This window comes from Bos grunniens, chromosome 26, assembly GCF_055505025.1.
Source record: "Bos grunniens cultivar Pamir isolate PY7600 chromosome 26, Bosgru_T2T1.0, whole genome shotgun sequence".
In the NCBI taxonomy this organism is placed as follows: domain Eukaryota; kingdom Metazoa; phylum Chordata; class Mammalia; order Artiodactyla; family Bovidae; genus Bos; species Bos grunniens.
In genome coordinates this window covers 27,731,167-27,748,381 of record NC_141190.1, presented here as the reverse complement: position 1 = coordinate 27,748,381, position 17,215 = coordinate 27,731,167, and the positions used below count along the sequence as shown (strand labels likewise).

Genomic DNA, 17,215 nt, shown 5'->3' with positions numbered 1-17,215 from the left:
GCTTAGAGGTAAGAAACTCGGGGGTACACATGATAACTGGATCACAATCCTGTTTCCCATGATTGATTGGTTGATTTTTTTTTTTATATATAATAATGCTTAGTTGAGTTGTAAATGGTTTTCTGAGGATTTACCCAGTATAGCCAACCACTCACCCAAACCAAGTATTGCTAATCTCCCTCAAAAAAAAAAAAAAAAAATGGATTAACAGTGTTAGCTTCCACTTAATGAGCACCTGCCAAGCCCCAGGCAGTACGTTAGAACCTTTACACTCAGTATTTCCCTTATAGTAGTCACTGCAATCACGTGCAGGATAGAAGAGTTTTAAGAAAACTGAGGTTCCAAAGTCAAAATTACAAAAAAGGAAGTTGTACAGATGGGAGTCTAACACAGATCTGTCTGAATAGGAACTATTTTCTGTTCCCTGTCTGCTAACCCAAGTGAAGAAAGGATGGGGGATTCAACATTTAAGACTGGTCAGTGGAGCACATTTATTGCTGCCTTCATATGTAAAGTCTGCCCTCCCAAATCTGTGGAGGTGGAACCCATGGATACAAAGGGACTTGTATACTTGTATACAAAGGATACTATAAGGGACTTGAGCATCCAGGGCTTTTGGTATCCTCAGGGAGCCCTGAATCCAATACCCACAGATACCAGGGGGGAACTGTATGTTAGGCTAAACCCTGAACTTTCTTTTGAACTAGCTGAGTAGTTTCACCGGGTGAAAATACAGTGACCCCTGTTCTACCTGGCAGGAGTCAGTTGCTCTGGACAGCACCTCCCTCCCCATTAAGAATTGCTTAATTAAGTCAGTTTACGAGGAATAGAATAAAAAAGAGTAGCAAATACAACCCTAGTGTCTGTATAAAAGTAACTGGTATTTCATTCACCGAAACTCAGATATTCATTCTTTTGCTCACTCACCAAACATAGTTTGAGAACTTCTTTTGTACCAAACACATATAGAGAAGTGAGGATTCAAATGAATAGGTCTCTGTTTTTCCCATCAAAGTGCTCACATTCTCACTGGGGCATGACAGGCAGGCCAACACATAATCATGATGCAGGGAGATGAATACCTTGACAGAAATCCTTTTGCCACCGAGCCAGCGGGTTGTGTTTGGGTCTTGGATAATTCTATATATAAGGACCTGCCAGCAGAGTTGAGGATGGGTACCTTTGCCTGCAGCACTTGGGTGATTGAAACTTCTGTGCTGCCCTTGCCCACTCTGCTAATAAATCAGGCTGGATCACCAGTGTGGCTTTCCATGGCTGTCCTTGAGGAAGGGTGTCACACAGCTGCTCAGGGATGAGTGTAATGGTTTATGACTTCAGCACCTGAAGTCCTATCACACAGCAACTTCCCTGGAGATGGTGATCATACAGAACGAATATTGCTTAGCTGGTGATAATGTCACGCTGCCATGCTGAGTTACACGGATTGCCTGATTCCTGCAGCTAAAAAACTCCTGGCTGATTAATTCTGATGCCATGTAAATAGAGTCGGTGTCAAGGAGATCGTAAATGAGAAAATGGATGCTTGGATGGGGACATTAGTGAGGAATAGAGAGCCACCATCACCCCTTTCATCCCTCAGGCGGCCCCTGACAACATCATTATCCAGGTGAGAGGAGGCTTATCACTCAGCCAGGTCCTGGAAGGCTTCCAAGGCTTCTTCCCCAACCCCGACCCTCCAGCCCTATTTTAAACAGTTAATATTTTACAAATCATGTAATCTGGCTTTCTCTTGCTTGCCAGGTCTCCAGGAATACTGGGACCACCCCAGTATAAGAAAGCCTGATCGTCAAGCACCTAAATTACTAACCAGATAAATTAGGGCATGAGTTATTCATACTGTTAAAGGACTCATTAGAGAATTCCTTTAAGACATACTCTCACACTTGACTTACAGAAATTTAATTGCTCACATAAGCTAGATTTCAAGTCTGCTGACACTCAGCTCATTAATTGGTTTAGAGCCAAGATGTGCATGTTCACCCGTGTCAGTTATGTTGTATGTTTGGTAACATCACTGCCAATGTGAAGGGTCACGGGGAGGTGTCACATCACGCTGGGTGCTGTCTCCCATTATGCTTCTCTTTTCTCTTTTTACCCTGGTCCTTCCCATTCTTTCCTTTCCAGTCTGTCTCTCTGTCTCTGGAAGAAAATATTTTGAGGATAGCCTCTGCTTCAAGCTTTAATCAAGGCACCCCTTCCAAATAAATCCATCGTTCTTCCAAATAAACCCATCAGTCTGTTCACTTGAAGATTTTCATATTGTTAAAGACATTCAGGTAAATAATATTTTTCTCCAACTTGTTAAACTTCTTGGAAACATTCCAGTGTGTAAGTGAAGTTTAACTCAGACTCATTGGAAAGTCTGTAGAGATTTGGAATCATGTATCCCTTACCACGATGCTTGAGATTTCCCTATAATGTGAGAGATCACATTCCTGTGGATGGTGGATTTTTAGGTTGGCTCCTGCCAACCTAGATAGCATATTCAAAAGCAGAGACATTACTTCGCCAACAAAGGTTCGTCTAGTCAAGGCTATGGTTTTTCCTGTGGTCATGTATGGATGTGAGAGTTGGACTGTGAAGAAGGCTGAGCACTGAAGAATTGATGCTTTTGAACTGTGGTGTTGGAAAGGACTCTTGAGAGTCCCTTGGACTGCAAAGAGATCCAACCAGTCCATTCTGAAGGAGATCAGCCCTGGGATTTCTTTGGAAGGAATGATGCTGAAGGTGAAACTCCAGTACTTTGGCCACCTCATGTGAAGAACTGATTCATTGGAAAAGACTCTGATGCTGGGAGGGATTGGGGGCAGGAGGAGAAGGGGACGACAGAGGATGAGATGGCTGGATGGCATCACTGACTCGATGGACGTGAGTCTGAGTGAACTCCAGGAGTTGGTGATGGACAGGGAGGCCTGGCATGCTGTGATTCATGGGGTCGCAAAGAGTCAGACACGACTGAGCGACTGATCTGATCTGATCTGATCGGGTCCTGGGTGGGAGAGAGGAGAGCTTTTAATGTTGCACAGAGAGAGGTTGATATCACTCTCAAGGCTGACATTCAGATGACCCTCTCCAGCCATGCACTGCTTATCTCTTCATGCCAGGATTATTTCTGCAATCCCTTCACTGGTCCTCCCACTTCTAGGCTCTTGCTCTTACTTACTGCTGTTTTCAGATGCACCTTCCTGAGGGGCTGTTTTATCCCATTAAAGACTCTCATGGCTTCCTGCTGCCTGTGGAATTAAGTTCCATCTCCTATTCTGACATCTAGGGTCCTCCAGAAATTAACCTGCCCCTGACTGAATTTATCTTCCTGAAACACACCATGGTTTTTAGATTCCCCTTGGAATACCCTTGAGAAATTGACCATTTTGTTATACTCTGTAATCAATTGGTTTTGTTTGGGGCCTAATTTCCAGGGTATCTGATTCTCTCCATCTTCTCTACATACAAATATATTAAGCATTATAAAACTTAATGCTATTATGCCTCTCTCCCACACCTTAACCCCCCAAATAGCTTTTGATAGTTTATTTCATCTTTAAGCTTCCAATATAAATTCAGTCACCTGATTCAGTAGAAGGAGATTATCCTTGAGAGCCCCCTGAGTTAACAGGTCTTCCCACAAGTCTTAGCCACATCTCTGCAGTCTCTTTGAACCTTAAGCACTATTTATACCCATGCTGGCATTTCCTGGGTTTGTTCCCTTCTTTTGAGACAGACTTTGTCATGATGGTAGTTCTAAATCTGGGTTTTAACTAGAATTTTCAAGCAGTTTTGCTTTACATTAAGTTTTCTATATAACCTAACCATTCACAGAGGGTTTAAAAAAAAAAAAATTTTGCATTTTGACTTCCTTTTTCTCCCTTGGCAAGCCATTTATAACAATGCTTCTCTCGCCTTTTAGGTTGCAGTTTTGTGACCCCTTTTATAGCATCTGACATAAGTCATTTGACATAATATGATTAGTAACATACTGTGCTTTACATCAGGTAATTTTGTGGGGATTGTTCAGCTTCACAGCTCTCCAATACTGAGAAGACTAACCCTCAGCTCCAAGCAAGCTAGTTAAATCTCCACAGATTATTCTAAAATAGAATATCTTTCTCATTCCTTACCTATTCGAATCCTTCCAGAATGTTTAATGATACTCAAGAATTATTATATTTCAAATGTGGCAAATGTCTTGCAGTTACTTTTCTTTCTAAGGGACCATGTCTTCTAAAGATGCACTCTCTGAAACAAGCACAGATGAAATTTATGACACAGTGGGTTTCCTTTAATCCAAAATGCAGATGAGAATGTGGGCAGAAGTACAAAGAAAACATGATATACTATGCACTGTTCAACATAAATAAAGAGACAACGGGATACAAGTTCAATTACTGGAAATTGAGTTTATTTGGGAATAGCAGAGAAGTTACAGTTCAGGAATTGCGCGTTATAGCAAGCAACAGGCAAGTTCCCTGAGGGTTGAGGGAGGCTGCACTCAAGCCAGTGGTGCAAAAAGTAGGAGTTCAGCTGGAGTCCAAGCAGCGAACTCATTAGCTTGAGGATGGCGAGGGATTCCTGGTGGATGTTCATTGGTCAGGAGGTAAGTCTTGGTCTTCTATAAGTTAGACATTTACGGAAATCATTCTCTCAGTTCTTAAGGACTGCTCCCAGGGTATATGTCTGAGAGTCTCCATTTCATAAACCTCTGATTCCATATTAGAGTGGAATCCTTTCACAGTTGGTAATTGCTGAGACTTGCTGATAGTACTGTGTGCTAATAAGCACTTGTATAGTACTAATATCTCTCAAACTTAATGCATACAAATCACTTGAGGATCTTGTTAAAATGCAGATTCTGATTAGGGAAATCTGGGGCTGGGCATGGAATCTTGTGTAGGTGGCCCTACTCCATATTTGGATTTCACATCTTCACATTCAACTAACCAAGGATCAAACATATTTGAAAAAAAAATCTAGCAAATTCCAAATTGCTAAACTTGAATTTGGCATGTGCTGGCAATTATTTAATAGCATTTACTTTCTGTTAGATATTATAAGTAGCCTAGGTCGTATAGAGTCGGACACGACTGAAGTGACTTAGCATCAGCAGCAGCAGAGATGATTTAAGGTATATGTAAGTAAGTGCATAGCTTGTGTGCAAATATGACTCTGTTTTGTAAGGGACTTGAGAATCTGCAGATTTGGGTATCTGGGGGGGGGGGGGGTCCTGGAACCAATCCTCACCCATCCCTCATGGATACCATGGGACGAGACAACTGTATTTCTAAGAAAACTCTAGGTAATGCTGATGTAACTGATCCTCTGACTATACTTTTGAAAGCCCTGAGAAGTACAGTGTAATAATATTCTCTTTTCATTACTAAGTATTCACCATTTTCCAAAACAATCACAATTTCCTTCCATCCTTCTTTACCTAACTCAGATTCCATGACTTCCTTCAGGTATTTTCCCCTACTTTCAGAACAAATTGATTTCTCTATGTTTTAAGATTCACTAGGCCTTCTGGTCTCTACATTATATTGATATATAACCAGATACTATCTTGAATTGTTAGTTTAAATGTGTGTTTTATTATTTTCTGAGACTGCAAAAATCTCATGTCACAAGTTCTGCCTTAGGTATTTTATACCATTATATCCTCCGCACATTTTTATGTAGGGTTTGATTTGACTCATGGGGAGAAAAAAGTAGATATTGTCTAACTACTGAAATGCTAAAATGAGTACAACCAATTAAAAACTCTAGAAAGATAGTTGGAGATAGGGAGTGGCAGAAAATGAAAGAAAAGTTCTTATTAGCCTGAGAGGGAGAGCCCCTGGTCATTTCAGTTTGAGGTAAGAAGGTCAACCTTTCCTGGAAACTGTGGCATAGAGGTGACAGAGCCCTGTGCTGGCAATCAGAAAACCTGGGGTCCCCCCGACTGCAGTAGTGAGCTGTGTGGCTGCAGCTTATGATACAATTCGGTAGATGGTGTCTAGAATTATATGCCATGCTGTAGACTCAGTAATTGACACACATCATCATTCACATACGACTCTCCTTCTAATACTGTAGGTAGTTATTATCACTTCTGGTTGCCCAAGTGCACGTTTCCCTCTGAACCAGACAGACCCTTTAACCTCTTTGAATCTGGGCCACGTCAGGGTGCAAACCTAGACCTCTGACTCTGAACCCAAGCCCTTCTGTAGTAGGGTCTCACTCTACTGAAAAGTATCTCAAGTGTGGTCTGTTGAACTCAAGAGAGGACCACCTCGTTCCTGTTTCTCTCTCCCCATCACCTAAATCAAAATGTTAGGGATGGGGGGGACTAGAAATGGACATTTAATGAAATTATTCAGATAGGTTTGGACACCCTTAAGCCTGTATAACCACTATGTTGTTCTCACTGGTTGAATTATACACACACGTCATGTAGACTGAAATTCTGTTGACTTTAGGCGTGCCCTCTGGGTCTGTTTTCCTAGCTCTACATTTTTTTTTTAATCATTGTGACATTTATGAGATTTTGTATATAAAATATCAGGCCTAAAATAGACACTCAAAAGTGTTAGGACTTTCTTTAAAAATTGGCTCAGTTTTTTTTTTTTTTAATGGGGACAGAAGAAAACTTAGTTAACCCAAATGAAATTTCTACATTTTGTAAGTATGTATGTATGTATGTATGTATGTAGTCTGTGTGTGTAGAGAGAGTTAAATTAGGCAGAGTTAAGGCAGATTTGATTGAAAATTTAGTTCCCCTGTGGGAGGTGGTGGGGCGGTGGGAGAGTGGCGGTGGGCAGTGCAGGAATCTTTTGTTTGGTAAGTTTAGGCATTACTACCTTCTGCTATCTAAAATTTCAAAAAATCACTTTCTATAAATCAACCACCTAGTCTAAAATGTGAAATTTTGCATAGCTCCCAAAATCCATTAGAAAAGACTATTTCTAAATGTGTAGGAAAGAGAAACTTGGCACAAATTGAAAGCATTTCTTTTCCACACTGTCTGACGGTTTCGATACAAAAATAAGCCCTAAAACTTATTTTAATAAGAGTTCCTTTAAAGTGCCTTTTGAGGAATATTGATTCCATCAGAATAAATAGCTGATGTTAATCACAAAAACATTTAGCATTGCCAGATTTAAACAGATTTCCTCACAGAAGAAGTGCTTTGGGTCTTTGATATACTCACATCTGTAGGAGCAAAAGTTTAATTCCTCAAACATGTAGGTATCAGATATTTTCCCTCTCTCATCCCTTCTCTCTCCTCTAGGCATTGTAGAGAATAGATAATCCAGAAAATACATCTGGACATCAGATTGGTGAAGTGAGTTACCCCAAATTACAAAGTGAAAGTGTTATTTGCTTCAGTTCAGTTCAGTTCAGTTGCTCAGTCGTGTCTCTTTGCGACCCTATGAATCACAGCACACCAGGCCTCCCTGTCCATCACCAACTCCCGGAGTTTACCCAAACTCATGTCCATTGAGTTGGTGATGCCATCCAGCCATCTCATCCTCTGTTGCCCGCTTCTCCTCCTGCCCTCAATCCCTCCCAGCATCAGAGTCTTTTCCAATGAGTCAACTCTTCACATCAGGTGGCCAAAGTATTGGAGTTTCAGCTTTAGCATCAGTCCTTCCAATGAACACCCAGGACTGATCTCCTTTAGGATGGACTGGTTGGATCTCCTTGCAGTCCAAGGGACTCTCAAGAGTCTTCTCCAACACCACAGTTCAAAAGCATCAATTCTTCAGTGCTCAATTTTCTTCACAGTCCAACTCTCACATCCATACATGACCACTGGAAAAACCATAGCCTTGACTAGACGAACCTTTGTTGGCAAAGTAATGTCTCTGCTTTTGAATATGCTATCTAGGTTGGTGATAACTTTCCTTCCAAGGAGTAAGCGTCTTTTAATCTCATGGCTGCAATCACCATCTGCAGTGATTTTGGAGCCCCTCAAAATGAAGTCTGACACTGTTTCCACTGTTTCCCCATCTATTTCCCATGAAGTGATGAGACCAGATGCCATGATCTTAGTTTTCTGAATGTTGAGCTTTAAGCCACCTTTTTCACTCTCCTCTTGCCTAGTCGTGTCCAAATCTTCACAACCCCATGGAGTGTAGCATACCAGGCTCCTGTCTGTGGAATTCTCCAGGCAAGAATTCTCTATTTTTGAACAAAATCCTACAGGCCCAAGCCATTTTGGGATTGTTTTCATTTCATACTACACTTCATTTACTACATGTAATTCTAACTAAAGGAGCTATTTAAACCCATTAGTGAAATCTTGAGATTAGAGACTGTGTATTTGGTTAGCGTAAGAGATAATGTCATCTGTCCTATTTGTATCTCCTTTTAGTCATTCTTGTCTGGACAGAGTAACTTGGATAATTTGAGGTAAAAGCACTCATCCCAAATTGACTTCAGTTCAGTGGTCATCATCACAGGGGACATAGGGTGACTCTTGATAGAAAGAGAAACTAGAATGGCCTTGGCTCATTGAATTTTATTCTCAATGACTTCATTGCTTCTAAAAAGCCTTCTCGGACTTTCTGTAACTTTCAATGATTGCTTCTTCTTGGAATCCCAGAACACTCACTCTGTTTGCAACTCTTGTTCTGGCATTTACTTTCCTTGTCAGACCAGCAGATTCCCATGTTGGAGCTGCAGGGCAGAGTCATGTCCCAGTGGGCTCAGCACAGAGAACCACAGGCATCACAATTCTGACAGATACCTGCTGCTAGAATGGAATGCACAGCCCATCTGTACGTGGCATTTGAGAAATTCCAGTGCTACATTTTGATTGAATGGTACTCTCCCTTTTGAGCTGTTAGGACTTTAAAAGGAACAACTTCTATAAGGAGCTTGCAGAGACTGAAGTAGGTAGCACAAGGAAAGGAATGGCAGAGTGCATGGGCACCTCTTTGGTTCAGTCTAGAACTTTGCAATGCAATTGCCTTTTCTGATTTGGAAAACTTTTAAAAAATCTTAATGATAACATGTTTTTGTGGATCCCAAACTCCTATTCCTATAATAGACAGTCTAGTAATAAAAATGGATAGGGGAGGCAACTGTGAGCCTGAGAATACACACTCCATTGACAGAGGAGGAGACACTTCTAAACATAGTTGTCACCATCAGGAATTTGAGCCAAGCATGATATGATCTTCAAATGTTAAAAATAGCAATACAAAGTTTAAAAAATAAGAATAACCTGAAATCATTGTTCATAAGGACAAATCTCCTGATTTTTGAGAAGTTTGTTTATTGAAATTTTACAATCTAACTCTGCATCCTAAATGTACAATTTACTACTAGTCAGCATCATATATTTATACGTTGCTTAAGAGGCTCAAGAAAGAGGTGGTATATGTATAATTATGGCTGATTTTCATCATTGGACAGCAGAAAACAACACAACATTATAAAGCAATTTTCCTCCAATTAATAAAGAATTTACAAAATAGTTTTTAATCATCTCATGTAGTATTTACAGTATCCTATGAGATGGGCAGGAATCCCCTTCACAGATGTAAAACTTAAGGTTCAGATGGGTGAAGTGTGTTACCCAAAATTATACAAAGTGAGAGTGTTAGTTGCTCAGTGGTGTCCGACTTTCACAACCCCATGGACTGTAGCCCACCTGGCTCCTCTGTCCATGGAATTCTCCAGGCAAAAATTTTCTATTGCCTGGAGAATTCCATGGAGTGGGTAGCCATTTACATCTCCAGGGAATCTTCCCAACCCAGAGAGTGAAGCCAGGTCTCCTGCATTGCAGACAACATTTTCTACTGTCTGAGCCATCAGGGAAGTCCATTTATAACAGAGCTGGGACTAGAACCTGGGACTCCCAATTTTTTCATTTGGTGTCCTCTCTAACAAACTGCCTTGTCACAAGCCTATATTTATATTTTTCTTTGTTTTTAAAATATATTTCTTATAAAGTATAGCATATGCCTATAAAAATGTACTAATCATGAATTCACTGCACAATGAATGCTCACTAAGGGAATGTGCCTAGAAAGCCTCACCCGTCACAGAGATAGCACATTCCCAGCATTCCAGGATCCCCTGCCGTATCCCTGCCTTTCTCTCCAAGGCTAGCCAGTCTTCCCACTTCTAACTCAGTAGACTTGAGTGTGTTAGATTTTGCCTGTTCTTTTTTCTTCGTGTAAAGAGAACTATCCATTTTGTATTATTTCACGTCTGGTTTCTTCTGCCCAGAGTTGTGTTACTGAAATTTACGTTTGCCCTTTTATATAGCAGTAGTTTGTTCATTTCAATGCTTTGTAACATTTCATTGTATAAATATTCCACTGTTTATCAGGTTCACTCTTTATGGATATATGCATGGTTTGTGGTTGCTACAAATAATGCTGAAATAAACATTCTTGCACTTGTCTTTGGCACCCAAACATATATAGTTTTGTTGGATTATATATAGAAGTGGAATTTCTGGGTTGTATATAAAGCACTATTTATTTATTATTTTTATTTTTAAGTGTACAGGTTCGTCATTGCTGTGTGTGGGCCTTCTCGAGCTGCTGTGAGTGGTGTCTGCTTTCTAGCTGTGGCGCACAGGCCTCTCCTTACAGTGACTTCTCCTGTGGCAGAGCATGGCCTCTATGGTGCCCGGGCTTCAGTAGTTACGGCACACGGGCTCGGTAGTTGTGGCTTGTGGGCCTAGAGCTTGGGCTCAGTAGAGCTTACGGTGCACGGGATTAGTTGTCCACCAGGTGCGGAGTCTTCCCAGACCAGGGTTCAAACCTGTGTCCCGTGCATTGGCAGGTTGGTTCTTAACCATTGGACACCCAGGGAAGTCCCAGCACTATTTATTTTGAATAAACACTGCCAAATAGTTTTCCAAAGTAATTAAATCAATGATCATATTCCCACTAGTAGTTTAGGAGAAATCCAGTGGCTCCACATTTCATGAATATAGTTTTGTCATGTCTTTCTAATTTTAACTATTCTGGTGGATATGTCTAGTTATATCCTTATGGGCTTTCATTTGTATTTCCCCAAATAATGAAATTAAGCCTTTTTTCAATCATTTGTTAGCTACCTGCCTGTCCTCTTTTGTCAACTCCTTGTTCATGTCCTCTCTCTCTCTCTCTCTTTTTTTTGTGTTCATCTTTTATTTTGATCAAAGTGTTCTGGATATATTCTAGACATGAGTCCTTTACCATTTATGTGTATTGCAAATATCTTTTCCCCACTTGATACCTTCTTTTTTCATTCTGTTAGTGGTTTTCTTTCATGAGTAGAGCCTTCTCATTTTGAAATAGTCAATTTACCTTTCCTTGCCTTGCTGGTTAATAATTTGTGAGTCCTGTTTAAGAAGTCCCCTTGTTTACTCCAAGGTCACAAAAAATATTCTTTTGTATTATCATCCAGAAATTTTATTGTGTTGCCTTTCATGTTTACATCTACAGTTCACCTAGAATTGATTTCTGTGTATGATACAAGTTAAAGGTTAGGAACTACTTTTTACCCTGTAGATGTATCCAGTTGACCTGGTGCCATTTATTGAAAAGACCATATTTCTCCCACTGTTCTGCTGTACAACCTGGTTATAAATCATATGTATATCTCTATGAACCTTTTTCTTAATTATCTGTTCTTTCCAGTGGATTTATCCTTTCATATCATCTTAATTAATTGTAGCTTTCTAGAAAATCCTAATATCTGGTAGTGAAAGACTTCTAAATTTCCCTTCCTATTTATGACACCCTTGGATCTTAGCTGTTTTGTTTCCATCCATATTTGTTTATAATCAACTGCTAATAGTATATTTTTGACTTAGGCATTTTTTAGTTCAAAGTTGTTCCCTTGAGATTTTTACCAATTTGCTGCCTTCAATTAGAAATGGTAGAAATAAAATTCTCACTCCTAATTTGTGCACGTGTTCACAGGGATATAATAGGGAAGATTTCGTGCTAAACATACATCTTTATTGTTTAAGAACATTGCTTATTCAGAAAGCCAGGGAGCCCCAGGTTAAATGTCACTACATTATTTCTGTTACTATTCTGAATTTATTTCAAAGCCCTTATATTATTTTCAGATGTAATACATCAATTCTCCACATTTTGTTTCTAGGAGAGCTGTCTTTGTCCAAGCCAAGGGTGCTTCTACATTCAACCCTTTTCACTGGCTGTGTCCTGGGTCTAGAACACCTTTCCCTCAGCTACAAGGGCTCCCCAGCTGGTCCTAGTGGTAAAGAACCTGCTTACCAATGCAGGAGATGCTTGAGACAAGGGTTTGATCCCTGGGTTGGGAAGATTCCCCAGAGGAGGGCATGGCAGCCCTGGAGAATTCCATGGACAAAGGAGCTTGGGGGGGTCTACAGTCCATAGGGTCTCAAAGAGTCAGACATGACTGGAGCAACTTAGCATGCATGCACTGGTGTGCCTCACTCTCTCATCTTTCTCCAAACCATGCTTAAACATCACCTTGTCAATGAAGCCTAATTCTTGTTGAAATGGTAACTTCTAACCCCCTTGCCTGCTCTATTTTGTGTGTGTGGTTACAGTAACTCTTTCTGACCCAATCTAATGTACTTCCTGATAAGGTTCCATCTAGTGTCTATCTTTCCACAATAGCAAATGTCTTGGCTTTGTAGCTACTGTATCCCAAGGGAAGAAAAGCATCCTGCATATAGCACATGCTTAACAAATATTTGCAGAATGAATTAAATGAATGAAAGGTTTCCTTCTTAAGCTGTGTCTCTCTGTGTTATTATATGGGACAGTCTGGTGATGGAATGTTGCCTGGATAAGTCAGTTGGTGTGCCTGAGGATCTGCGGGGCTTTTTGGAAAGAACATCTTAATCCTAAGTGTGGCATTTCAATCCAGTAAGATGTGGTTTTAGTGTTTTTAGGGAAAGGATGACTCTGGCCACACTGTAACATCAGCTATTCCTTCCTTTAGGAATTCATGTCTACATCCCAGATGAACCTTGGAAATAAAACATGATTTTTTTTTTCTATAGAAATTCTGTAAAATAAGATGTTCTCAAACTTGAGTATTCATCAGAATCATTTGGTACTGTTAGAGTCTAACCCCAGTATTTATTAATTTCTCAAAATTTTGTCATGGGGCCAGATAATTTGTATTTCTACCTCATTCCTAGATTATGCAGATGCTGCTGATCCAGGCCCCACATTTGAGAACCCTTGCTGTAAGGTATCAGAGAGCAAAGGAGCTGGTTTCAGTACCTCCTTAAGTTGTGACCCTAGGGAGGAAAGAAAATGGCTTGGTATGCTCCAGTCTTCCACTTTGCGATAGACCAGTTTCCAAACTTTGACACTTTGAAGCATCTTAAGAGCTCTGAAGTACTCACTGAGAAGGACAGTGGTGCTTGGTGCCCTGCAGCACCAAACAAAGGCCAGAAAAAAGGGTAGAAGGAGGTGGTGGATGCCTCATGATGGAAGATCTTTCCTCCCGCCCCCGCTCCCTCCACTCCTCTGTTCCTTTTTTTTTTTTTTGCTGAGCACGTTTGAGACACCTCCAAAGATGACCTGATAAAACTGAGCAGACCTGTTCATGGGGACCTAGAGATTCTGAATGAGCAGGAGTCAAGAATTGCAGTGGTTACACATTTTACAGACCTTTGAGCCCTGATAAGCTTGTTAGAAACAAAATCTTCAGTAACCTGGGGCTGCATCCTTACAGCATGAGGAGGTCAGGCGCACTGGCGGGAGGAGGCCTAGAGGGAATTTATAGTGTCATTGCAGAGTCGATGTTTTATTTCATCCTGTCTTCCAACCACTGGCCAGAGATAGTTTGCAGACTGAGGTGACTCTACATCCTAATAAATACCCCTATAGAGTTATTTGCTTAGGCTTAATTACAGTGTGTAAATATGCAGACAGCCCGTTATTGGGCAGGTGTGGAAGGGAGAGGATGGCCACGGAATACAGTATAGGTGGGTAATGACCTCCTATTAGCTCATCCACAGTATGAGTGAGTCTCCTGCTGGCTACCTGTGATTTGAGGTTACCTCAGAACTAATTATCTTCCTTGTGGTGTCAGGTTCCATCTCAGTGCTCTGTGGAGTTCTTGGCTAACTCTGAAACCTTTCCATGCCATTTACTTTAACTTCTGCCAGGCTTCTTGTTGAATTTCAATGAGGCCTGGGCTCTGGGTTAAATGCCATCGGAGTTATCCAACTTTTCCTAGATATTTGATTTCTCACGCTTCTCCAAACCTATTTAAGGCAGATGCAGTTTAGTTTGTGAATGGAATCCACCAGGTGCTATGGAGCAGTAACTAAACTTTGTTTTGTTCATCAATTCATCATTAATTAGCTATCTACTGTGTACCAGGTGCTCCCGTCAGCCCCTGGGGATACAGAAGTGAATGCTATTCTCCTGCTCTTTAGGAGCTCAGTCAAGGGAGGAAATTGGACACATTGACAAGGCAGTGATGTGAACAGCCATTAAGGGATTATAGAAGAGCAACAAGCAGCTCAGCCCAGAAGGGGCAGGGGCAAGCTTCTTAGTGAGGTCACGCCTTGTGATGCTTCTTTACTATTCTGTAGGAATTAGTCGGGGAAATGAGAAAGGAGCAAGCCAAATACAGACAAAATGTTACAAATAAAAGCATGGACATGGTGAGTCGTGTGGTTATCTATGGGGAATTATAGTGTTAAGGTGGCAGAGGAGAAAGGATCACAATGAGTTAACAGTCATTTTAACAGTCATTCAGTTTTATAGTATTATTGGCTGAAAAAATACATGTCGCCTAAAAGTTGAGAGTTAGGTTATTTGGTGGAAATCATGAGGACTTCAAGCCTGGGAGACAGCAGCTCAGGTGACCAAGAGAGAAGTGTTTCTGAGGAGGTGCAGAGAGGAGCCAGGCTATGTAGAAGTTTACTGCAAGGGGCAGGTAATATGAATATTAAAAGATTACTGTTAATTAAAGAAAACCAGATTTCTTGCATTAAGAAATTTAGTGCTCTTCTATGTATGGAAAGATGCAAGCATTCAGGCTTACTGAAATCAGCTCTTTCATATGCATCTCAGCTATCTGAGGCCAAATCCTACTTTTTGATTGTTCTCATCCTTCATTCCTCATTTACCATAAGTGGTGGCGGATGTGGCAGATGGCTGCCTCCTATACTTTCTCACATTCCCCCACCCCCAACTCCTCAGCATTTAACAGGGAGGAAGTGGCTGATGGCTGCTGGATGGCTGGTATTGTTTCATCTGCATTTGGAAGGCTGGAATCCCTCATGGCTGTGACATGACTTGTTTACTGGTATAACAGAAAAGATTTCATTTCACAGAAATATTTCATTTCACAGTATAATATAGTATAAAATAGTGATAGAGTACATGGATTTTGAAAACAGATTGCCTGAGTTCAAATTCTAATTCTTCAACCAGCTAGCTGTGTGGCCGTGGAGAAGTAACTTCTCTGTGCAGGTTGCTTTCCCTCTTGAGTCTTAGTCATTGCATGTAAAGTAGGGAGAATGATACTAACTTTCTCACAGAGTTATTGTGAAAGCAAAATAAGTTGATGCATGGAAAGTGCTTAAGCATACTGCTGCTGCTGCTAAGTCGTTTGTCGTGTCCAACTCTGTGCGACCCCATAGACGGCAGCCTACCAGGCTCCCCTGTCCCTGGGATTCTCCAGGCAAGAGTACTGGAGTGGGTTGCCATTTCCTTCTCCAATGCATGAAAGTGAAAAGTGAAAGTGAAGTCACTCAGTCGTGTCCAACTCTTAGCAACCTCATGGACTATAGTAGGAGATAAACAAATATTAGTAGCTATTATGCTTACCTACAGCTAGATATCCTGGAATGTGAAGTCAAGTGGGCCTTAGGAAGCATCACTGTGAACAAAGCTAGTGGAGGCTCTATCTTGAAAGCAGGACTCCATTTTGGGCCAGACTGTGGACTTTGAGCTATATGCCCAGTATCTATGGAAACAACATATTAACTGGAAAACCAGGCCCCCAGAAGGAAGACCCCAGGGCTGTCCATCGCCTAAAAGAATACCCTCATTATCTCTGTATCCAAATAGAATTATACATTCTATTATGCTTACTGGGGTATGACCACAGGCCTATTGATAACTGTCCACTGTTAACTACCTAGGCTTAAGGCATATGATCACAGGTTAACTTTGATTGTATCTTTTTTTTTGCCTTTGTTCAGACTGGTTTCAGGGAACCATATACACTTAGGGTATACAAGGTTTTCACAAAAACTGGTCCAGGTCCTTGGCTAAGAGGAGACTCTGCCTTGGGCCCACCAGTGTAATAAACTGCACTCCACTATCTGTATTGTCCTTCTGAGTGAGTTTGTTTCCTGGAACACGTGGCTACAACAGAGCTATTTCAAATCCTAAAAGATGATGCTGTGAAAGTGCTGCACTCAATACGCCAGCAAATCTGGAAAACTCAGCAGTGGCCACACGGCTGGAAAAAGTCAGTTTTCATTCCAATCCTAAAGAAAGGCAGTGCCAAAGAATGTTCAAACTACTGCACAATTGCACTCATCTCACAGGCTAGCAAAGTAATGCTCAAAATTCTCCAAGCCAGACTTCAACAGTACGTGAACCATGAATTTCCAGATGTTCAAGCTGGATTTAGAAAAGGCAGAGGAACCAGAGATCAAATTGCAAACATCTGTTGGATCATCAAAAAAGTGAGAGAGTTCCAGAAAAACATCTGCTTCTGCTTTATTGACTATGCCAAAGCCTTTGACTGTGTGGATCACTGCAAACTGTTGAAAATTCTTCAAGAGATAGGAATTTCAGACTACCTGACCTGCTTCCTGAGAAATCTGTATGCAGGTCAAGAATCAACAGTTAGAACTGGACATGGAACAACAGACTGGTTCCACATTGGGAAAGTAGTATGTCAAGGCTGTATATTGTCACCCTGCTTATTTAACTTATATGCAGAGTACATCATGAGAAATGCTAGACTGGCTGAAGCACAAGCTGGAATCAAGATTGCCTTGAAAAATATCAATAACCTCAGATATGCAGGTGACACCACAATTATGGCAGAAAGCGAAGAAGAACTAAAGAGCCTCTTGATGAAAGTGAAAGCGGAGAGTGAAAAAGTTGGCTTAAAACTCAACATTCAGAAGACTAAGATCATGCAATCTGGCCCCATATCTTCATGGCAAATAGATGGGGAAACAATGGAAACAGTGACAGACAGTGCTGGGAAAGATTGAAGGCAG

General features: G+C 41.0%; 1 protein-coding gene across 6 annotated transcripts in view; it reads left to right on the top strand.

Annotated features, from left to right (window-relative positions):
• The window catches only part of SORCS1 (sortilin related VPS10 domain containing receptor 1), a 576,007-nt gene that overhangs the window by 144,186 nt on the left and 414,606 nt on the right, over nt 1-17,215 (top strand). The gene's annotated exons all lie outside the window — the stretch shown is intronic.